The sequence below is a fragment of the Lepisosteus oculatus genome, chromosome 14 (assembly GCF_040954835.1).
Source record: "Lepisosteus oculatus isolate fLepOcu1 chromosome 14, fLepOcu1.hap2, whole genome shotgun sequence".
NCBI lineage: Eukaryota > Metazoa > Chordata > Actinopteri > Semionotiformes > Lepisosteidae > Lepisosteus > Lepisosteus oculatus.
Window position 1 is genome coordinate 31,456,230 of NC_090709.1, and position 24,972 is coordinate 31,481,201.

The window sequence follows — 24,972 nt, forward strand, 5'->3', positions numbered from 1 at the left end:
TTTGTCGGTCTTTTCAAGTGCTGGGAGCCGAGTAATCCTTCGCTTGTATCGTTTCTCCCCGGTGACTAGATCTCACCCTGCGACTCTCGACTGGGCTCACCCACGGCAGCCCAGCAGGTGTGAGCCTAGCCGGCACCCGGATGGGAGATTCCCCCCGGAAAAGCTCAGGTTGCTGCTGCTCCTGCAAGAGGTGTGACTGGGACCAGTAGGGAGCGCTCACCCTGCTGTCTGTGTGGCTTTCTTATGCCCCAGCATCCTGATGGCGACACTCTGCTGCACAAACAGGCGCCGTCCTTCGGGGGAGGCGTAAAACCGAGGTCCCGACCCTCCTTGGCCATTAAGAAATCCCAGGGCGTCTCTCAAAAAGACACGCCGGGGGTGTCACTCTGGTGTTAGTGTTCCCCTTTACCAATCAGTCGGGGTCTCCTCCTAATCCCCGTCTCATATGTAACAATCAATGACGAGGCCCCCCTGTCCCGCGATATTGTACTTGTCTCCTGGCCGCTGGCTGGTGCCGTGAGATTTAGTACTCATGCAAGAGACCAGGGGCAGAGCGCGAACGCGGTCCCCCGCCCCCACAAAGTGTGCGCTCCAGGTTCCCTCTCGGGGCTCTGCAACACAGCGGAAAGTCAGCGAGAAGGAGCCTTCTTGCTCTGACGCCGCAAGGCCACAAGAGGGCGGAGGCGCCGCGCGCCCGGCCGACGTGTTGGACTGGTGCGCTTTATGTGCTGAAATAAGCACGCGACAGCCCAGAAATGTTTTGAGTGCTGTGCACTGGAGGTTTTTGTCTTGTGAAGACTTGCCTTGTGCTCCTCCGAGCAGTTTGTTTGTTCTCCTCCAGTGCGGGACAAGCCAACACAAGGGAGCACATTCGCCAACATCCAGGTAAGCAATGCGATTTGGAAAGAAGCTCCTTTCCAAAGAGTTGCACACGAACGATCCTTCAGTCCCACTCGGGGGGCACGGAGCCCCAGCCACACACAGCTTCAAGTAGCGAGTCAAACGGCATGGCTTGTGCTTGCGGCCACACCACCCTGAATGTTCCCGATCTTGTCTGATTTCAGAAGCTAAGCAGGTTTGGGCCTGGTTAGTACTTGGATGGGATTCCGCCTGGGAATACCAGGTGCTGAAAGCTTTTGCTCTCTCGGCCAGCAGGGGTCGCCGTTGGTACCGTAGGCTTTGGGAGGAAAACCTGGAGGATGGAAAGATGATCTATAGCCTCATCTCTAGAGATGTTTTGTTGCTATGGCATGTGTGTGACCCATATTAAAAAAACCCGTTTGTAAAACAAATATCGAAGCTGCCTCTAAATCTGCAAATGAAGTAGAGCTGATAAACCACTTGTTTTTCGTATAACTATACATATATTCATTTATTACTGATTTCATTCATTGAGCATGGATACAATAGAGGTACAGCCATTCACTGTTTGACATGTCTGCACTGGTACAGAACCTAGCAATCAGAAAACGGGTGAAACTGTCTTGAGAATTAGCATACAGTACCGAGGCCCCCATGACCAAATAAAGGCTAACCTCGATAATCAGCCTAAATAATGCAGACTACAGCAAAATGACTGACTTTGAAAAGGGAATGAATGTCCGGAAGGAGTAGCGTAACCAGCTTGAAATGCTTCTCCGGACCTCTAACTAAAAGAAACCGGGAACCAGCAGTGGCATCGACTCCTTTCAAACTGGGATCCTATCGCAGCTCGTGGGGTCATAACTCTTCCGTATCTGATATTGGACCAAGCACATCAGGGGAGAGCGCAAACGCAGTCCCCCACTACCAGAAATTATGCAGTCGAGATTCCCACATTTGGGGAATTCGCAGGGGTCAGCACAGCCGGAGTGCAATGGCCGAGCCTCGCTCTGGGTGAACCGATTCAATTTCGATTTTTAAGAACTTTATTTTCTTTTCACAAAAAAATACAGGACATCACAAATTAGAAAGCTTTACATTAATATACATACTTAAAACAGTATAAATGATCACATCTCATTACATTTTGACACGGTACCAGTTACATAGCAACAATTTCTTTTTTTCTGGTGCAAATCACATTCTTTACTTAAACATGATAATGTTTTTCACAGTCTCTTGAGATATTGACCTATGCTCTCTATTTCTCACAGATTTTCTGCTTCCTCCCTCCCTTCTCTCCACAGATCTCTGAGGTAATAGTTCTCTCGGGTGATGAACAGGGCCAGGCTACCTGCTGCCTTGACTGGGACCTCGATGTCTTTGAACAGCCCCATGTTCCTCACTCTCCACAGGGCGTCTTTCCCACTGTTCACCACGGCCAAGATCCTGTCAAACACGTCAGGAGGAAGTTTGACAGGAGAGATGCCGTATATGACGAAAGCAGCAGTCAGGGTAAATTGGGGCGAGAGAGCTTGCAACCAATCTTCAAACTGTGCCCAGAAGGCCTTAGCAAAAAAGCAGGACCACAGGAGATGGGTCACAGTCTCCTCCTCGCCACAGCCCAACCCTAACGCAGCGAGGGCTGGGGGTGAGGCCCCTACGGTACAAGAAAGTTCGTACCGGTAAGCACTGGTGGACGACACTCCAGGCTAAATTTCTGTGAATGTTGCACAGAAACTTAGAGAATGTGTGTTTCCACACCTTCCTTGTTTGGGCTGATGTTAAAATGCCCACAGGGGTCTGCCTATTCTTCTGCGGTGCAACGATATCTTCCAGTTTTTGGACGCTGACATCTCGGAGGGGAATATGGCCAATTGGGTGAGATCTTAGAAAACTTTTAACTGTCCCATAAATTGCAGGGCATGTGTCAGAGAGTGGGACATCCAGCTTGGGTCTGACACCCCACACTCTGAACACCTCCCTACCTACCCAGAGCCTGGCAAAACATTTCCAGGTACGTGCTGCAGGCGCTGTTGCAAAGCCTCTCAGCACAGAGGCCAGGAAAATGCACAGCAGCTTCATGGCAATATCTGGGACAGACTTCCCCCCTAAGAGTAGCAGCCTGTACATTATTTCCCTTCTGAGTCTTTCCTGCTTCCCACCCCATAGAAAATGAAACATCCATCTCCTCAGCACCACTGCAACACGGTGTGGGATTGGGAAGGTAGAAGGCAGAAAATTCAAGACAGGCAAGAGCTCGGCTTTGATGACCAGTACCTTCCCTGTCATGGTGAGGTCTCGGTCCTTCCATTGCATCAGTTTTTTGTTTAAGATTGGCAATTTGTTCTGTCAATTTACTGTTCCCATCTCTTCTCCAAAATACACCCCCAGGACCTTAATTCTCTTCTCTTGCAGCCTGAGATCATGCCCTTCTTTTGGCTCCCTCCAGTTCTGATAAAAAATCTCACTCTTAGATTTGTTAGTTTTTCCAGAGGAAGCCAAAGAGAAACGATCACAGCACTTCAGAGCTCTGCTAATTGAGACATTGTCAGAGAGGAGCAGGGTGACGTCATCCATTTATAGAGATGTCTTTACCTCTCCCCCCCCACTTCCAGGCATTGGTATCCCATTAATGGCCTGATCCTGGCGCAAGGCACAGGCTAAGGGCTCCATAGCCAAAACAAATAAAAAGGGGGATAATGGGCAGCCTTGCCTCACCCTTGAATAGACTTCAAAGGGGCGTGATCTATTGCCATTAACCATTACTCTGCTGTTGCTATCTGTGTACAGCAGGTTAATCCACTTTCTCATGATGGGGCCAAACTTCATGTGCTCAAGTACCGATGTTAAGTACTGCCGGTTTAGGCGGTCAAAGGCCTTTTCTAGGTCTACACCTAAAATGCACAGAGGGAGGGAGCGATCCTCTGAGTACAGGCAGACATCCCTCAACAAGGCCAGGTTGTCGCTCATCAGGCGTCCTGCTATCCCACAAGTCTGTTCTTTCTCTACCAGTGAGGTCACTACATTTTGTAGGTACAGGAAAAGGGCTTTGGACAGGATCTTAGTGTCCACGCCTAACAGGCTGAGGGGTCTCCAGTTCTTTATGTCATTCTTTGCTCCTTTCTTAAACAAGAGAGAGATAGTGCCTTCTCTTAAGGAGTCAGGCAGCAATTCTGTCTTATAGCTTTCCTCGAAAAGGAGCATTAGCAGATCCTGAAGCAGATCCCAAAAGGTGCAATAAAATTCCTTAGGGAGCCCGTCAGCACCCGGAGTTTTCCCCTTCTGTAAGCTCTCCATAGCCTGTCTCAGCTCTTCTACTGTCAAATCCCTCTCAAGTACTTCCCTATCTTCTTCACTCAAATCGTTTTCTAGCTTTGAGGTAAAAAAATGAATTTCTTCATCCTTTACCTCTGTACAGTCTTAAGTAGAAGGCCTCGATGCAGGAGAGGATAGCACTCGGCTCTGTTCTCTCTCTTCCCTCCTCATCAACTACACTTTCCATGACAGACTTGGAGCCTACCACTTTCCTGAAAAAGAAGCGAGTACACTTCTCATTTTCTTCCAAGAACTGCACTCTGCTTCTTAACAGCACTCCTCGACTACTTTCTTCTGCTATGCTCCGGATGTCCTTTTTTAAAAGGGTGATATCCTCGAGCTCATTGAAGCCACTGTGCAGCATCGTGTAGAGACGCTGCAGCTGCCTCTGTTTCCTGGCTAGCACTCCTCTCCGTCTGGCAGCCTTCCTTCCCTCAGCCATGAAAAAGGCCTTTGTCCTCACCTTCACCTCCTCCTACTGACCCATACAGACACTGCAAGGACAGCCACTGTGATAGTTTCTCCTTGTAGCGGGATACTACCCCCTCGTTCTCTAGCAGCTTTGTGTTGAGTTTCCAGAGGCCTGGGCCAAAGACAGTCCCGCCCTGGAGTTCCACTCTTCATCCTAAAGCTTTCTTGATCTGAGAAGAAGACAGGCTGAAGAGTGACCCCAACAACTTTCACTCTCTCTGAGACAAAGCAATAGTCAATTCTGGAGCTGCTATTCCTCCCTGACCATGTATATCCTGCTGTTGTGGGATATATACATCTATATGTGTCTGAGAGTTTAAAGTCTTGAACTAAGTTTTGCAGGGCCAGTGAGCTGGAATCCAATTTTATCGGCCTTTTGGCTAAGATCAAGTTCAAGTGGCATGCCCGCAGTTCCTGTCTTTCCAAAGTTCGAGAAGGTGATCGAAGATCCTGAAGAGTGCTTGAGCTGGTATCGCCCTAGGTTGAGCCTAGGGGGTTAAGGCCAAGCAGCAGCTGAGCTGGGTGGAATCCGGCAGCAACGTTCTCTCTCTCTGCTCTCTCCTCTCCCCTCCCTCTTTCTCTTGCTCTGCCTCCTTGGCCTCTTGGCTGGGAGTAGGTACTCGTGGCCTGCCCGCAGTGCTTGTTTTCTTCCTCGAGACTCGGAAGCGCTATCCGCTCCCTCTCTCTCTCTCTCTGCCTCCTTGGCCTCTTGGCAGGGAGTAGGTTCTCGTGGCCTGCCCGCAGTGCTTGTTTTCTTCCTCGAGACTCGGAAGCACTATCCGCTCCCTCTCTCTCTCTCCTCCTGCGCCTGCACCTAGCTGGGCTTTGCCCACAAGGACACAAGGACGCTGCTCCTTTAGCAGCTAAACCCTCCTCTCCACAGGACCTTGCTCTCTCTCTTTCTCTCCTTTTTTCTTTTTTCTCCTTTCCAGATGGCAGACAAGAAGACACTGATCCGGTTCCACTGGACCAAGAAAACAGAGACGATGCCAACTGCAAAATCCTTTTTCATTACCTTCCTGAGAGGGATCCTGCAGTTGGTGGCCGGAGATCTCTACTGCCTGCAAGCCAACAAGGCAGAGAGATACATGGAGGCCTACATGGCCACGGACGCCTCATATGAAAAGGCAACGTAAATGATCAGAGAAAAAGGTAAGCACCCCGGTTACTCTGAATTCAGGCCGGAGCCTATGAGGAAGACAAACCAGAGGACCATCACAGTCCTCACATACAACCCCTACGTACCAATGGAACTGGTAACAGCGTACCTAGGGAGGTATGTAACTGTGGTGGGCAAACCGACGGAGATCAGGGACAGTTGCGGCGTCTGGTACGGCAAACGCCAGTACCAAGTCCTCCTAAAAGAGGACCCAGAGGGCGTCGACGGTTTCCAGCACCCCCCGGCCCGCTTCAACATCGGAGCCGACAGGGGGTACCTTTACTACCCCAGGACGCCACAAGGAGAACACGTGTGACATCGTCAGATGTCACAACTGTAACAAAGAGGGGCACCTGGCAAAAACCTGCAGGGCAGCCAAAAAGTGCAACGGATGCGGCGCCGAGGGACACCTCCTTCACCAATGCAAGGTAAGCAAACCTTCGTTTGCCCAGGTGGTGGAAGCCGGCCGGCAGAAACCGGTCTCAAGACAAAGGGAGAGAGGTGAGAACAAAGAACCCGCACCTCCCCCGCAGAGAACCGAAACTGCCGAGGCCACACCCCCAGCCGCACCAGTGCCACAAGATGGCTGCCAGGACGACGGACAAAATGGCTGACCGGAGAAAGGGCCCTAATAACTCCCAGCAAGAAGGGAAAGAGAAAGCGGGAGAAGAGATGCAGGGCGGATCCACCTTCGGAAGGACAAAAGAAAAGAGTGGTAAGGGAGAACCGTTTCCTCGTCCTAGAGGAAACTGAACTTTCTTCCCCCGAGGCCCAGGAACAATTGGAGGAGGCAGGCCAGGAAATGGAAACCCTCCCCCCTGAGGCCCAAAGATGACAGGAAGTGACAGCCCAGGAAACAAAACCCCCCTCCCCCGAGTCCCAAGGACAACAGGAGGAGGCAGCCCAGGAAGAGGTAACCCCCTCCCCCGAGGCCCAGGGACAACAGGAAGAGGCAGCCCAGGAAGTCGGAACCCCCTCCCCCAAGGCCCATGAACAACACGAAGAGGCAGCCCAGGAAGTGGAGCCCCCCTCTCCCAAGGCCCAGGAGCAACTGGAGGTCCCCGAAACTCCTGGAGAAAGGGAAGAAAAAAGCCTTCCCGAAGCGGTGGTGGAGAGTATCCTCAAGGAAGACAAGGATTACTTTGAAGCCACCCTGGAGCCGGGACTGATGGTAGGGCTGGACCTGTCCAGCATGTTTACCTTTCAGTCCCCAGCGAGACCTGGAGGGAGCCCAGCATATTCCCCCCAGGACCCGAACGAGAGGAGTTACCTCTAGGCTAAACAGTGCCCAGATGCAGACTCCCAAATTTTCCACTGTAAGCACAAAGAGAGGAGGTTCAACTTTCACTTGTTTAATCATGATTGTGAAACTTACCTTTCTAACAACTAACGTGAGAGGGCTAATAGACCCGTTGAAAAGACGGGGAGTCTTTCATGATCTGGCCTCAAAGTCTCTCAGTTTGTTTCTTACAGGAGGTCCACCTGAAGGATGAAAGCGACAAGCTGACATTCACCAGGGAATGGACGAAGGGAGAATCATGCTGGAGCGTAGGAGGGGTCCACTCTTCCGGAGTGGGAATCCTCCTCGGAAACCCAGAGATGACGCTGGTTTCCTCCTTCTCGGTGGTGCAGGGCCGGATCCTGGTCGCAGACATCGACTGGAGGGGGCAGAAGTTGAGAGCAATTAATGTCTATGCTCCAACAGAACCCTCTATCCTGAAGGAAGTGTTTGCTGACCTGGCCAGCTGCTGCACCACCAACAGACAGGTGGTGCTCGGCGGGGACTTCAACGTCGACCGGGAGAAGGGGAGCGACGCTAACACCGCTGGTTCCGCCTTTGCCTCTTCCAGACATCTTCTAGTTATCAGCTGTGAACACGACACACACTGCTCATCTTTGATGTATAATAGACATCTTTCTTTGATGTCTATTATACATCAAAGAAAGATTTTTATAGGTGTAGAAACTAGTAAATAAAGCCAATGATTTGTTTTAGAAATGTATTCATAAAATATACAATTATTCACACCTGAACAATATGTAGTTCAAATTATACATTATATACAATATTGTATTCATTTGAATTGTATTCAAATGTCTAATCATCATAAAAAACACAACTAGTAAACTTCAGTTACAAATTCTAGTAACATGGCAATATATATAGTAATGACAAACACAAACTAATTACATGAACACTCTAATATTTAACTCAAAACCACATTTCGATTCAAATATAAATTTTTAAAATTTACAACTTCTTTATTTCCACGAAAATATTATTAATGTAGCATAAACGCTACTTTCTAATAAAGACAGAAAGAAACTGTTTGTTTTGTGCCTACTGGTGATCCTCCTCTCGATACTAATGAAATGTTTAATATGATCCCTCGAGAAAAAAAAGGAATCAATTTCCGCCTGGAATGATTGATGCCCCATCAAACATTTTGTAATATCCCTGGAAGTTTATACAGTAGAATTCTGGTTCGTGGCTTAAATTCAAGGTAAATGAGACTAAGGAAACAAGTTGGAAACTTAATGTCGAAGTGGGATTTAAATCACCCATTTCACATTTTACTTCATTGGGCAGTATGTGCCAGAGAGCAATCCTGCAGTATCCCTTCAATAGCTCAGTTGGTAGAGTGGGGGGACTGTAGGGGGGTCAGCAGGGAATCCTTAGGTCGCTGGTTTGATTCCAGCTCGAAGGAAGGTGCTTTTCGTGTACTTTAATCAAAGAGTTAAAAAAGCGAATCTGTTTTATTCAGACATTGATCAAAAGCTCAATAATCGACGAAGCAAAGGCTCCTGTTCCGAATTCAGCCCACGTCTGATTGTCTTGTTTTGGCCAAGATCTGATCTTTGAATTAAGGGACTACACTGTCTGCTTTGTAATTAAAAAATACATACAAATGTCAAGTTTTTTGTAGATATAAAGGTGTTCTCTGTTTTCAAAGGATAGTTACTTAATTGGCATAATGATTTGGTATTGATTTTGTATCGTTGTATTATAAAGTTTGTGCTTTCTGTGTTTTTATCGTATTGTGAACTTATTTTTTAAACAAATGCTTACAAAGGCAAACACAGCACACATCTGTTTATACCAGCGGTGAATTGTACATTTTAATTAAGTATAAGCTACTGTGCATTTCTGGGAGTATAACAGGTTCAATATAAAGTGGCAAAAATATAAAAGGGGAAAATACCCCAGACTGCATGTAAAGCCCTCGTTGTGACTGTTTTAGATAAAATGGCATACTATGCGCGAAATGTTGCAGAAACACAATCTGATATTTTGATACAGGTAGGCCAGTGCTTCCAAAGCATGCAGGTGTAGAACAGGACTTAATGCATTTTTATACAAAAATTTGTATTCTATATTCTGGTCGCTTGCAGATTAGAATGGCATATGTTTAGCAATAATATTATTTATGGTACCTGAAAGTTTCAGGTTGTTGCACAAAGCTAAGGTATCCGTATACGTGATCTGACAACTGGAATCAATTTCCTGTCGTTATTTTTAAGTTGAGGCCCAGGATCCAAATCTTCAGTTCTGATTTTTTAAAGTGATATCTTTCCTTCCTGTTGTGGAAGTCACACAATGTGAGCAATTGTTTTTTTTACGTTGCGATCCAAAGAGCCTCAGACGCACAGTCTAACAGTAACCAAACCAGAATGGATTCTGCTGGGAGCCGGGCTGAGCTCATTCTCACTCCCTGTGCTGAAAACAGAATTATTTCTTCCCCGAACATCGTCTACAGATCACTTGTGCGCTTTTAACCTTCTCGCAGCTACGGGCGAGACTGACGCTCATGATATGAAGGCACCCGCTGGCACACATTCTCTAACTCTCACAATCGCGACAGACATCGCTTTTTAAAAAAAAAGTAGATATAGCCCTGAAAAAAGCATTAGCTTTATCAGTTTTTACATTAACCTATTTTGAATCAAAGTTTGATTTTTTTATTGCATTTTACATTATAATTATAATAATCATTATTGCTTACACTTATATAGCGCTGTTCTGGATACTCCACTCAATGCGCTTTACAGGTAATGGGGACTCCCCTCCACCACCACCATTCTCCTGAATGATCACAGAGAGTCAGGACCTCGGTTTTAAGTCTCAGCCGAAGGACGGCACCTGTTTACAGTTTAGTGTCCCCGTCATTGTACTGGGGTATTAGGACCCGCATGGACCGCAGGGTGTGCGCCCAGCGACAAAAACCAGACGTGTGTCGGGCTCGGCTGCGAGCAGGACAATGACGTCACGGGGACAAAGTAGAGGAAATCAAAACGGTTCTATAAAAGACCTGTGTCAGCTGTTGGTTTGCACTCTGGACTCTAAATCCTCCGATCTGATTTTAAATCTCTCTAATACCTGAGCTGCGGCTTCTTCCGAGTATTTATTCGTATACTTATTATGTGTAAGTGTATAGATGAAACCTTTCATATATTGTTCAGTTTAAATCAAAATGCTTTACTAATACAAGAGAGAAGTATAGTATGAAGGATGTGACAAATGTATGATTTCTTGGAACAAAACGGTTTTTATTTGCGTTCGAAATGAAGCAGAATTTTAGCGCGACACAAACCCTTTGTCTTTTTTAGAGTGATTTTTAAACAGACAAAAATGTAGAAAACGTGTTTTTTTAGTCCTACAATAGCAGGGTCAGTGACGTAATGAATAACGCGTCAGGCCTCGCGTCAGAAAATTATAGGTTCGACTGCCATCTGGCTTGTTGAGTTTATACCACTTCCATTGTTGTCTGCAGCCTCATGCGAATTTCGACAACTTACCCAAAACACTGTACTGTCTGGAGATCAGCTCCAGCTCTGAACTCAATTGCAATGAAAAACCATGTGTAACAAAACTGGAGAACAGCTGAACTTGTCCTCAGTTCGGTGATGAGGGTTCAGAACTGGCGTTGTTGTAATTAGCCCGAACTGCACAGGCTCTGAATCAGACCATGTCAATTAGTCTGATCAGTGTAGGACACGTTAATGTAGAATTATTAATAGGTTTATTAGTTAGTTAGTTCAGGTTTACCCACCTGAACTAATGTAGAATTATTACTTGGTCTGTCTCTTGTTTGTATATAAATGAATGTCTCTGACAACTTAATGTTAGTTTTTAATTTAGTTTTACGATGTAGGTCAGGCGTTGACATATGCAAGAGTTTACGAAATGTCTCACTCCTGATTCAACTCATGTTCTATAGAAGATTGGCGATTCCTCCTGTTTCTCGTACAACCATATCAGAACAGAAGCCCGTGTCACCCAGCTGTGATTCAAGATCGACTCGCATCTTTATCCCTTTTTTGTTCGTGATCATTATTTTCTTTAGTTATGATCAATATTGAACTTTTTCTAAATGAAATGACAATAATCAAACATGCAGGCAGATTTTTGAAAAGTATTCGGAATTGACAGGGTGCCCCTTTGGAACAGTCGTCAGGAAATGTGAGAAAATGAAAGTTATGTAAGCTCTCACACAAAGCATTGAAGATTGGAATCTGAGTGTAAAAAAGCTACCCGTCTCCCAATGATAGGCAGGGATACACACCATGACTCGAATAGACTCAGCGAACTTTAACACCTATGATATTACGAGTGCGTTGCACGTGTCGAATTTCAAGAAGGAACTACTACAACAGTTGTGGACATAATTCATTACCACCGGCAAAGTCCAATGCCGGCAACTTCTGAGAAAATAATGTTCACTCATGGAATTTGGTCTTTGAACGGCTGGCGGGAAAATTCATTTATACTCCTGTTGCACCCTCAGCTGAAACATGTTAAAATAACAACGCAGATTTGTTGGAGAACCTGACAAGAATTATTGGGTTAGCACTGTATGTATTCTGGTATATTTACTTTAATTTTAATATAAATGTAAACATGCATGCTGTATAATCTATTGTAATTTTAAAATATGTTAGCTGAGGATGCAAGGGGGGCTATTATACCTTGTGAAACACGCAAGGAACTGTAAAAAAGGCTGGTATTTGAAAAAAATTGGCGATCACAAGAAAACCACAGTTTATGTGGTATTATCATCAATATCCTTCAAAATCTATGTTCAAATGAAGGATTTAAAGAAACTATGAAAAAAGCAACAGTAATAGCAGAGGATTTTGATTTTTGCTCTTCAAGTCAGTAGATAGACGTAGAGTTGCGCCCCTACAAACAGCACAACGGATGAAACCCACCTCTTTCGTTATTGCTGTTTGTGCCGGTGAAAGTAGCATTTGTGCTATTGAAAGCATCTCAGAAGATGAAGGTGCAGTCACTTCCACATGTCATGATATCATTAGATCCGACGACAAGAGCTGAAGCCCCCGACATTTCCAAGCCAGCAATGTGAGGAAGTTGGGCATGGAGGAAGGTAGCGTGGCTGAGCGGTCTAAGGTGCTGGATTTTAGGCTCCAGTCTCTCTGGGGGTGTGGGTTTGAATCCCACTGCTGCCAAGCAATACGATCAGTAAAAGCGCTTTTTGTTAGGCTGCGGGAGGTGTTTAGTGATAGACTTTCTAAAAGACAGGCTGTCAGCTTAACATCAAGGCAGAAAAAATATTTTTTTTTCTCAACATAAATTCTCTTTGGCATGTTCAGCTTTATGTAGGGAACAACATCTGCCGAGATCACTTTTGAGGCAGTGCACATGATAGTGTACCGGCAAGTACATTTAATATTGGCTGTGGTGGTGAGCTGCTTTTGTCTGTGAAACTTTTAATTTTTCACGCCGAATCGTTGGCAGGGGTAAAGCTTATTAAATCTTTGAACATAGCGCTCCATCAGAAATACTTTGTTCATGGTCAAAAGAGATCAGAGGATTAACTTCATGAATTCACATAGCATACCTTAAAGGAAAGATTTAAAAGGGGAATTGATTGTGCTTCCTGATGTTGTTCCTGTGGTTTCTTTGGATACAAAGGTGAATGTTCTTTGACATTCTGCTAGAGTATCCACTGGGTGGGCTTTATCAATCAGCTCGGATAGGTCATCAGTGCTCCATCTCCGGAAAATAATCAGCACTGTCGTGTTTTCCTGTGCTGTCTTTTAAAACATATAAGATCACGCGTTTACAGATTTCTCCAAATAACAACTATACATTTTAACCCAGCGGTTATCATTCCTTCAATCCAATAGTTTTACTCCTGGTAAAAAGCAGCGAAATATATAGAGAGATGATATTCAAATATTTCAACATTCTTATTAGATTACCTGTATGGATATATCGCTCAGAATTCCTAATATGATTTTGAGTTCAGTTTTGCTTTACTACTTTCAGAGTCTTTTATTGACCTTGCTGAAGCAGAGAAGTGACATAATCACAAATGCGACCTACCTGTGCTGCTGTTTTTGGTTAATAATGATTCAAAAAAACAGCTCTTGCATTAAGAGCAAGAGCAACCAACACGCTCGTTGGTTGTGTTTGGTATTTTCCATGGTGCTCTTCCTCAGCTGCAAAGTTCTTTGCTCGCCAAATAACTCTGAGAAGGAGTCTGAATCCGTCAACAACACAGGAATTCTAAGATCGCACTGCCGTCTTGTGTACAGAGATCTGCTTTTTCCTTATAGAGTGTTTTGGTGTTTAAGAACACATATCCTACCTTGAATGCTAGTTTCAAAAGATGTTACCGGATCACAGATTTTCTTGAAAAGATTTGGGGATGCGCTTACAGGGATTCAAACCCGGCTCAATTATTTAGAAGGCACTTATACCACCAACGCACTTCTGAGAAACACCGGCACATTTCCGCAATCCTCCCTCTCACCTACAAAGTTATGAAGAGACAGACGTCCAATGAAAACTAATTTGATTCACTCAAGGCTCCGCTCTTTTGTTGTTATGTCATTTTAATTAATGTTAGCTGTGATAATGTGTCGTTTCTGTCTCTTAAAGTTTAAGTCTGCTCCTTTCTTCCTGGTTTAGAAATAATGTTCCATGATTGTTTACAAACACCACTATCAATTATTTGTTCAGCTCTAACACCTGTGTGTGTCAACAAGGCATCTCCAAAGGACATATTAAATAACATGATCCTTCCTGTTACCATTCCTGTGGTTGGAGCGTTGTTTCGCCCTTTTTCGTTCTTCTACAATATTTGCAGACAGGACTTTATCACTCGAGCTGTACAAAACAAGTCGGTCCATGAAAATCATCAGTACTGCTGTTGTTCTATGCGTAGTTTAATCAAGGTAGTTGAGTGAGGAGGTAAAAAAGCACTCCCCGTCGATAAATCAATCATCGTCGCCCATGTGACTGGATATAAACATAACGGATTCATTTTAACCAATTTCTGGAAGCTTCGATGCGGTTATTTTTCCTTCCTTATTTCTTCATTCCTATGAATTTACTCTGTAGTAGAGGAAACGCAAAAGTGGGAAACTGCAGGCATCCTTCGTTAGTGGTGGATTGTGTTCAGAGAGCATCAGCACATCTCAGTTCCGTTAATAAGTCTGTTGGGGATATACCTCAGTGGTAGAGCGCATGCTTCGCATGTATGAGGTCCCGGCATCTCCAGGTGCTTTATATTTCTGTGCTCACATTGCAATCTTCTGTTGAATGTGAACTCTTTGCTCATGTTCATAGAGAGCCAAGTTCACACAATTAAACTCAGGCACACTCGAAGTGCTACAGTGTTGCTCTGCTGTTTTAAATGTACCTCTAAAGCATTTAGTTCTGTTAACTACCAAATGATTTGAACTAATTTTATGTCATATTCAGGGAATCCAGAGGTCTTCAGACGTGTCGTGGCTGTTGAAGAAGACACCTTTTGAATCTCACCCGGGATTTCTTGAGAGATCATTCAGTGAGCGAGTCCTCCCTCTGGACTCCACACTGAGCTGAAAACTGCACGAATTCCATTGTACAACCGAGAAAAAAACTGATGGACCAAACAACGACATTTGATGATTACAAGAAATTCAAGAAACACAACAGTCCGAACACAGGTTTGAATCCCGAACGCTTAATTTAAAAGACAAAGCGAAGGATACGACCTGTAAGCTCTCTTTGTGTCTTACAGTTTATGATATAAAAAAACTTACTTTCAGAATAATTTCTTGCTGCTGATAGACTATTTATTGAATTTTAACAAAATGTTTTTTAATTTTTAACAAAAAAGTGTGCACACTTATAGAACCAAGGCATTGAAAGTTTTTTTTAATTGTTGTTCCAAAAAATGTTCCATTTGTTTTCGTTCTTAATGTTGTTGATTAAAAGATCTTATTAAATGCGAAAAAATCTGAATGTGAAAAAAGGTCAAAATGCTATTGAAAAAATCAGTAATGTGAGGAAAGATGAATTGTGGGAGCCCCTTACCTCCCCATGTCATGCTGTATTTCTCACTCATTCTACTGGGAGTGGTGCTGTCGCTTCTGGATAAAGTCTGTCAGTAGACATTCCAGAAGGGTCAGGTACTGTATGACTGCGCTTCGGCACAAGAAGAGACATGTGACTTGCGAGGATCACGATAGTGTCATTCACCATCCAGAGCCCGGATAGCTCAGTCGGTAGAGCATCAGACTTTTAATCTGAGGGTCCAGGGTTCAAGTCCCTGTTCGGGCGTTTGTGTTTTCCTTAAGTGTATTGTGAATTTAATTATAAATCGTATTTTATCTTTCACTCTTCTAGCTGTACTATCGATATTTTAAAAGTTAATCACTTGTATTTTCTTTAGTGTTTCCTTTCACAAACCGAAAATGTTCAAGACTATTTTGTCACCACACTCCACGTAGATAATCACAGGAAAAGAAAAGGAAACGCAGTGAGGAGCTCACACAGTGAGTACTCTTGAATACAACAAGAGGAAAGGCACACTGTACATCTGCGGAACATCACGTCCGAGTTTACAGTGACGGCTTCTATTTCCACTGATGAATGAGACAGATTCATGAGGAGATCCTACGCACAACTAAGCGAACACATCGCTATTTCGGTCTGATGTAGAGGCTCCATTTGTGTCAGCAGTACTATAAATGTAAGTCTTATACACTTTCAGGGGCTGCATCTGTAGCGCTTCATCTAAGAAGACTGTTTTACTTTACCACACGGTTACATTCACCCACCCAATTTATTCTCAGAATACCCAATGGCTCAATAACCCTGTTTTCCCCTGGGAACCACCAGTGTACAGTCCCATTCCATTCAAAAATATAACAAATATATTAAATTAAGATATTCAATGAACAAATATATTCAATGAACTGTGTAACACAAAGCTGAAACTGTTTTTTGGGATGGCTGAGTGGTTAAGGTGTTGGACTTAAGCCCAATAAGCAAATGTCTATGTGGGTTTAATCCCTGCTCCTGTAATTCGCTTTTGAAGTGACAGAACACTTTGAAGATTTACACTCTATTAAAATATGTATTTACTAAATTTCAGTTCTCTTCACTCCCTGGGATAACTGAACTCTCACTATCACATACTTAAGGCTTTACATGCATTAGCTGTGATACAGCTCCTAATAAAGACAGAATGAAACTGTATCAATAATAAATGACATGTTTTAAACAAACGTGTATTGCTTAACTTCATTATTAGTAAAAGTGGTGTGACGGAAAAGCAAATTAAATATTACAATGATATTCCAAGCAACTGATGTGTGCCGGAACCAAATGTCATCCACTGTGGGCTTTGTAAATTGTTTAAAAATTGTAAGTGAAGTTGAGATAATTAACAATTTGTTGAATCCTGCAGTTACAGATTAAAATGTGAAGATTTTCTCTGGGTTTATCTCTGTCCGAGTGCCTGATGTGAATATGCTGAACGCAGTGTCTTTGATTTATGTACTCAAACAACCAAAGAATCCCATTCTTGTCATCCTATGGTTTGTCAAACGTGATTTTTTCAAAGTGGGTGCGATTTCGTTTAGTCTTTCGCTCTTGTACTAGAGCAGTAATGTTTCTAGACACGCATGAGCATGGTATAGCAGGCTGACAGCAGGAACACGTGGCCAAAAGCAGTGACAGTATCAGAGGTGTCTGCAGTATGTTGGATTGTGAGCAGCGATAAAATAAAATGCCGAGGAAGCAGATGTGCCTGCATTAATAAAGCTCCATCGAGCGGAAAAAGTAACAGAAGAACCAACCTAAATCCAACAGAAAGTTTCTGCAGCTGAAATCACAGGCAAAACTGCCGCAAGCTTGAACTCACAACCTCAGCATGACTTCACTATGTACTGCTATATAAGTACGATGCACTGACCAACTGTGCCACTGGAGCTGCACAATGGGTTTGTTACATGTCTTAGATGTATTTATTGGAAGGTTGCAGAAATCATAAATCACTGATTTCATTATCTGCATGTTTAATATCCAGGAGAGAGAACTCCTTCAGGTTCTACAGCTCATAAGTGCACTTTAAGAAGTCTGCTTTTGTGAGATGGATCTCCGAGGTGCAGCTTTTTTCTTATTACTAAAGATACCTCTACATTGTAAACTATTTGAAGACCTAGAAAAAGGAACATGGCGTTAGTTGAAATAAGCACTGAATGGGTTAAAACCCACGCTCTTTGAATTGCTAAAGCGATGCCTTGAGGAGAATAAATCAACATACTGTATTCACACAGGTCACTCGGCCACGGACAAGAATGATCAGCTACCACCACTATTATTATCATTATTATTATTATTCAACCATTTGGGGAACAATACAGTTGAACAATCCCACTGTTCTTATGGCAAGAAAAATAACATGAGACCACTGTAAGAGGACGAGTGTTGTAATTGTTTGAACAATTGATTTCTATTTTTCCCTCTTATGGGCGACCCTGTGGTATTTCTTTTTCTCTTCGTTGTTGTGCACGGGCTAGTTCTGCAGCGATATTTGTCGCAGAAATTTCTGCGCAGCTCTGTATTAAATCTGTTCTCAACTGCAATGGACAGAAGATGACTCCAGTAGATAGCTGTGTAGTTCTGTAGGACCACACACGACACAGTGATAGTGCAGCTCTTAATGGACCGGTACACAGACCACATGAGAGGCAAGCAAAACGCTTTTAAAATTCCAAAGGCTCACCAAGTCAGAGGAACAGCAATGAACTGAAAAGATCTGTTACAGACGTCTATGTCAACCTCTTTAGAGCTATAAATGCCATTTGTTTAATTTATCTGTAGATTAACACTCCCAAGTTACAGCACTTTACAGTATATTAATGTTAATTCCGCTGGTGGACATTAGCTGGTGTTTTTTGTAACAATTTGTTTGCTCTGCTGTAAGGAATAGTAATAATAACATCACTTTATTAACCCTTTACAATTTATTGCATTAGGAATGATCTTTTTGCATACCCCAGCTTGCTCTCCATGAGACACACAGATAAGGAGAGAGCCTGGGGTCAGAGCACAGGATCTGCCATTGTATGGTGCCCTGGAGCAGTTGGGGTTAAGGGCCTTGCTCAGGAGCCCAGTGGAGTAGGATTCCTCTGCTGGCAGAGGGATTTGAATGAGCAACCTTCCAACCACAGGCGCAGATCCTTAGCCACAGAGCCACTGCTCCACCCCAAGTATGTAAAGTATAGTAAAGAATATACAGTATATAAAGCACGCAAACTTAAATGTTCAAAGTTTTCAGGCTCTTTAGCATTTTCCTTCACATATGGAAAAAGTTTGATGTGTTCTTGTCACATTTCTCCAAATAATAAACTACACAAGAGCGCATGTAACAGTACAGGACATACACTAAAGAATTCTCACAGCTTTAAGCTCAGTGCAGAGTCCAGAGGGAGGAATCGCTCGCTGAACGATTTCTCAGGAAATCTTGGTTGAGATTCAACAGGTGCTTCTTCAACAGCTATGACAAGTTGGAAGACTCATTGAAGTCTGAAGAGATCAGCCTCTGTGACAGAGTGTCCAGTGACACTAACTAACTGTCCTACTGTTCTCTGCTAACATAGAGGGTGAATGTTGATTTAGGTGAATGTAAGGTTTCTTTCTTGTAAAATATTTTCGAGTGTATTTTTGCTGCTGAAAATTAATCTTGTGTATTTGAATGAATTCTGATATTGTCACCTAATTCTATACATTGTTTCATCAGACTAGAACATTTAGAGGAGCTCAATTGCATTAATTAATTGCATAGTGATATTATTTCTTGCCGTTTAAATACTTCAGTCAAACCTGTAGAGAAGTTGCTCCTGTTTTCACCATTATAAGAACTGTGATGCACCAGTATTATTTACTCTCATAAAAGTATTGTAATTGTATTGTTCTGTTCCGTTACAGCCTTGAGTGACACAAATCTTCTCCTTTACTGCACTACACTTCTCCAGAGGCCAGTTCAGCACACAAGGATCCTCAGTCAAACAAACACTGCAATCATTTGATAAATGCCATTTCTCATCCTTTCTCTTCGTGTTGGTGCTACTATTGTATGCAAAGGAGGCGACTTGACAATGAAAGGTGTAATCATCTTAAAGAGAGTCTTCATGAAGGTGTGTGTCAGCAAGCTCTCCTCTGGCAATTGACCGGGCTTGTGAAGAAACCAATCTCATTCAACAACCATACAAATTGCACAGCTTAAGGCACATGAAGCACAATTCGTGGGCTAATTGACACAAAACAATGTCACTTCACATTATCCACAAAGCTGTTTTGCTTGTTGACCACCTCTTCCTACATTACAGTGAGCACATACTGTATATTTCAGTATCTTTTATTTACCTTACTATTTTACTGTCCCTTTCAACCATGTGGAGATGTATCCACAGCCAAAACCACGAAAACGTTCAAAAGACTTAATGCTCCAGGGAAGGTCTGAACACACAACCTCATTATAACTCCACTGTGCACAGCTACATGCATACCACACACTGACCAACTGACAAAAACTACTACTAGACTAATAATACTTATAATAATAGTAATACTCTCATGAAAACTAACATGATGATGATGAGTGTTAATACTCTGACACTAACACTATAAGTATCACTAATATTACATAAATACTAGCATTAAAACTAAAACTATCAGTAATGCTATCATCATTAATACTCACATAGACACTACACACACTGACAGACATGCCCACACATACACTTACAAATATAAAACTACACACTGACAGACACCACACACTCACGGACACAAACCATACACACACATTCTCAGGCATGCATTCACAGAAACAAATAGACACTATGCATACTCATAGACACACACTTATAGACACCAAACACTCAGAGACCCCACACGCTCACACATTAACAGACACAACAAGCTCACAGACACATACCTACACACTCACAGACACACAGCCCACACACACAGACACCACACACTTCCAGAAACGCACCCACACACGCACAGATACCACAAACTCACTTACCTACAGATACACTATAACACAAATATAAATACTACTAATACTACAACAGTAACACTATAATTATAATTAATATTAACATGAATATGAACATTAAAACTAAAACAATCAGTAGTGCCACTGTCATTAATACTCACATGAACACTAGCATTAAAACTACCAGTTGTAATCTCACTAATATTAACATGAAGACACTGATATTAGTATTAGTTGCTGCTCGTGACGTCACAACGCTCTCTGTGATAAATGCGAGACACTTAGACGCGTGCAGTGACGAGGCGCCTGTCGCCGTGGTTACCATTCTTATGATTTATAAACACTGGAAAAATGCATTTAAACTGTTACTTACATACATTTATGAACTTGAAATATCATTTTCTAGCTCTAGGATACAGTTACCTAAATAATAATATGAATAATCATTGTTTAATTTCGGATTGAATATTATTAACCCTAAATGCACTATGGTAATTGGTCGATACAGTCTTTATTAACTGTTTTCTAGATACTTAAACAGGGTCAAGAAAAGAATCAGTACTCACCAATCGGTGAAGTTAATCGATTTTTCTAGGGTTCTTCAGTTGAAATAATTGGTTGTCGATAGATAAGTGATCAATAACTCTTCTCCGTGAGCTCCGTGCGCCTCCCGCGCTCTCTCTCTCTGATCCCGGCGCTCTGGCTGGTGTCTGTGACGTCACAGCCCTTATTCTGATAGAGCAGAGCGCGTCTCTGCTGCTTTTGTGTGTCTTTTTCATGAATGCCAGAGGTACTCGAAATGTTGCAAAAAGACAAGCGTTTTTTTTTGTTTTGTAAAAAAGTGAGTGCTGATTTTTATTTTATACAGGAAACACATGCATGTTGAAACACTATTTAAATTCTATAAATAACTGAGAAATAATAAAGCAAGGAAAACATGATATATGTAAAAATACAATTTGATCACATAATTTACTTCATTACCTCTGGTGGTTATATGTTTTTTTTCTGTTGTGTTTTTTTCTCTTGTACATGTTTCTTAATCTTCAGGTTGTAGTTAAATTTGTAAATTCTATACGTTTAATAAAAAAAGTTTTAAAAAATAGCGCATCTCTGCTGGAGGAGACTCCTGGTTTTCATACAAATATAACATCTCCAAAAAACTAAACCGGGCTGTGAAGAGAGGCGATTTATAACAGTTGGAGAAGGAGAGCGACAAACCGAGGAATGAAAATCATTAAACAGAAAAAAAATAGTTTACTTCACAGATTAATGCGTTACAAAGCGTACCCGTGTGGAGCAGTAGAGAACGAGCACAAGTCCCTGAAATAAGCGCTTTTAAGGGTTTTACACGAATCTTCAGAGTAAAAGAGCCAGGAGGATCAGACTCCTGATCCTGGAGGTGTATACTGGTTTTATTTCCACCAAGCTCTCACTTCTATAGGTAGTCTGATCATTTCACTTTATAACTGTAACAAGACTTCATCTAATTGTACATTTATAAGACTGTGAGACACTTGTGAGAGCAGCTGAATCCCAGGGCTGGTGTGGAATCACACACAGACAGATCTTCTTCTGTGTGATCTGAGTCCCACTGCTCAGAGCTACAGACTGGTCAACTGGTCACTATTGTAGTCATAACCATCGGTCTTTGGCTACTAATAATCAATATACCGATCAGAGTGTCAATACTGGTGTTTATTACATAAATACAAAAATAATTCCACACTCACTTGTGTTATAAAACACTTAAAAAACATGTTTGGAGGCTGATATACATTAAAGAAAGTAATACTGAAGGGCTGGAAGTCCTGGAAAGGGTTTATTGAAGTTTCTTGCTTCTGCCCTGGAACAGAGCCCACAGCTGCCAGATCAGTGACCCCTGAGCCCAGTTCACAGAGAGGAGAATCAGGAGCTCTTTTATGTCTCTAAGAGGGCTGGGAGAAAGGGGAAAAGGGGGAAATGTGACTTGAGTCCAGGCTATTCTGTCTGATATTGTTCATGTAGCACTGATTGTCTGAATATCTTCTGGTTCTGGATTGTGAGGATAGAGAGCAGTACAGCATTGAGCTTCTTTCTGATTGTGAGTCTGAGCTGTGAATCTGACTGAGAAGAGAATAATGATTTTTTATTATGCCTCTGAGAATTTTTCTTCTTTGCCAAGTGGTGTTACATCCCCTTCAGATACTCTGCACAGACTGCCAGAGTGAGAGAAGAGGAGAGAGAGACGGACAGATAAGAGCACACACAGCGAGAGAGACATACGTCTTGATTTACTTTGAAGCAAGTTTCAACGGTAAACGCAGACGTCACTTTGAGCACTTGGTCTTTTATAGTACAAATATCACACTGTGCTCTACATGGGCGTGTCTCCAAGATCGTTGTGAACCAAACCTTCTGCTTTCCGAGGCAACTGATTCTTTCGTCGTTAATTCCCAAATCTTCAATGAGAATCAGTGAAACGAAAACCAAGCACATGTACACACTCGCGTCCTAGCGTGAAAAAAATGATGGAAGCATTTGAGAAATAAGAAGAGTAGTCTGAACAGCTCCGGCCTATGAACTGCTCTACAAAGTGATCGCTACCTCCACACCCAGTTTATAACACTGACAATGATGCAGGAAGCACAGCAAAGTTCTAAAACCAGCGGTTTTCTCAAAAGTAAAATCTTCATCTTTTAAATATTGTCATCCATATATTTTCGTTTTTCTCTTTTTCACATTACACGCTTTCGAGAAATAGACTGTCTTGTAATGAAGGCTGCATTAGAAAATGTGTATCTAAATTAAAATCGGGTTTATGACTTTTGCGTTATTCAGCTTTCTTAGCGCTTGGGTCTCGATTCAGATATTGCAATGAAAGCAACAGGGGAGTAAGTTTTCCTTTTCTAAATCAAAGGTGATCTGCTCACAAGGAAGTATAAAAACTTCAGCGTTTACTTTTTGAAGACCGCAAATTGTCGAAACACTGTTGCTTCATAAGCTAATAAGTAACGTTTCTGAGCACGCATTGTATTACTAATGCTGTTATTAATACAAAAAAAGCTTAAAATCACATAATGGAGTTTGGACGGCTCAAAGTAGTCTATTCCTTGTACAACTTTACTTGCCCGCTGAGTAGAGTTTAAAGCAACGGCAGCAGATGTAGCAGTAATAACAACGGCATGGTTAGAGTGACACAATACACTCTGTGAAAGAATTGCGGCTTCAGATCGTTTTGTTCTGTTGAAGCTACCTACAGGCTCTGAACTGTTGACATTGGCTGTGATCTTCTTTTTTCAGGTTTCATGAAATTCTTCACATATTTGAAATATTTCATTCGGGTTCGCCCAATACACGGTGCAACCCGTACCTGCAGCAGAATGCTGTGGCACATTAAGCCGTTTTGTTTATTGGTTGTAAGGATTGAGGAGCGTACTACAAATCGAGCAAGCGAAAAGAAAATTAAACAGGAGTCACTTTCTGGATTGCTAATCCATTGTGCTCTGCTCGTCTAGGTTCAAATCCCATCCTTGTCATGGTTAAGGCCTGAGACCTGTGTGTTTTTTCTAAACGGTGTTTGCATTTGTTTCCTCTTCTACTCTTGTACTGGAGCAGTAATATTTCTAGCGGTGGATGAACATGGTATCACAGGCTGACAGCAGGAACACGTGGCCACAAGCTGCAGTACATTGGTTTGGGGACAGCAATAACTTTCCTGTGGAGACAGGTGCGCCGGTATTAATACAGCTCTTTCGAGTGAGAAGAGTAACAAGAACTGACTTAAACTTACCAGTTATGTTTAATAGCTAAAAACACAAAACCAACCTCTTCAGTGGTTGAATCTAAATTACAGATGCCAATGCTGCCATCAAGGAAAAAAAAAATCTTGAGTTATGTAGTTTTGAGACTAAATATCCGACTTTCAGTTTGAAGCGGTACAATGGATTCCAGGTCACATTCATTCTTAATTCATATATATGAGTGTGTTAATGGTTAAAACTGTGTTTACATGAGGTACAAACGGAAACCTTTTCATTCCGAGAAGAAAGTCAGTCTGTATGCATTTCTCAGCGTGCACATTGTCAGGAACACTAAACCCAAAGTGCCAGCAAACCTTTCGATAGTCTGTAGGTACTGCCATTGCAAATGTAACAGGTTGTTCATACACACACATGATATCGTTGCTATCTCGCAATTAGGAGATAATTTTGTATTTCTTAATTAGGAGAATTCTGGATTTTTTTCCTTGGTGGCAACAATGCACTTCCGCAATAAATCATAGACTCTGCTTTCAAAATAGCTGCACCAGGCACTTGGACACAGATAAACATAGGGATTTAAAATTCAGGAATATGAATGGTCAATTGCTTACAGTTGGGTTTTCTACGTTTCGTATTTAGCGATTTGTATATCAATCTTTTAACAATTCATTAAAATGCTAACAATATATAAATATATTAAATAAAAACAACAGCACCGTTAAATGCTGGGGAGACGGGTAGTTTTTTTTTACAGATGCCAATCTCTAATGCTGTGTGTGAGAGCTTACGTAACTTTCCTTTTCTCACATTTTCTAACGACTATTCCTAAGGTGCACCCTGTCAACTCCTAATACTTTTTAAAAGTCTGCCTGCATGTTTGATTATTGTCATTTTATTTAGAAAAAGTTCAATATTGATCATAACTAAAGAACATTATGATTAAGAATAAAAATGATTGTATGAGAAGCAGGAGGAATCGCTTCTCTCCTATGGAGCATGAGCTGAATCAGGAGTGAGACATTTCGTATGCTCGTGCATATGTCAACGCATGACCTACATCGTAAAACTAAAACTAAATTAAAAACTAACATTAAGTTGTCAGAGACATTCA

General features: G+C 42.4%; 1 non-coding gene and 3 pseudogenes across 1 annotated transcript; 2 read left to right on the forward strand and 2 right to left on the reverse strand.

Moving 5' to 3' along the window:
* LOC138242338 (zinc finger protein 850-like) overlaps positions 1-24,972 on the reverse strand; it is a 1,462,105-nt pseudogene that overhangs the window by 886,137 nt on the left and 550,996 nt on the right.
* Positions 1,017-1,135, forward strand: LOC138218861 (5S ribosomal RNA; annotated as a pseudogene).
* On the reverse strand, positions 1,758-1,898 carry LOC138243634 (U1 spliceosomal RNA; annotated as a pseudogene).
* On the forward strand, positions 15,311-15,383 carry trnak-uuu (transfer RNA lysine (anticodon UUU)). The gene has a single exon. It is a non-coding gene; the product is annotated as a tRNA-Lys (tRNA).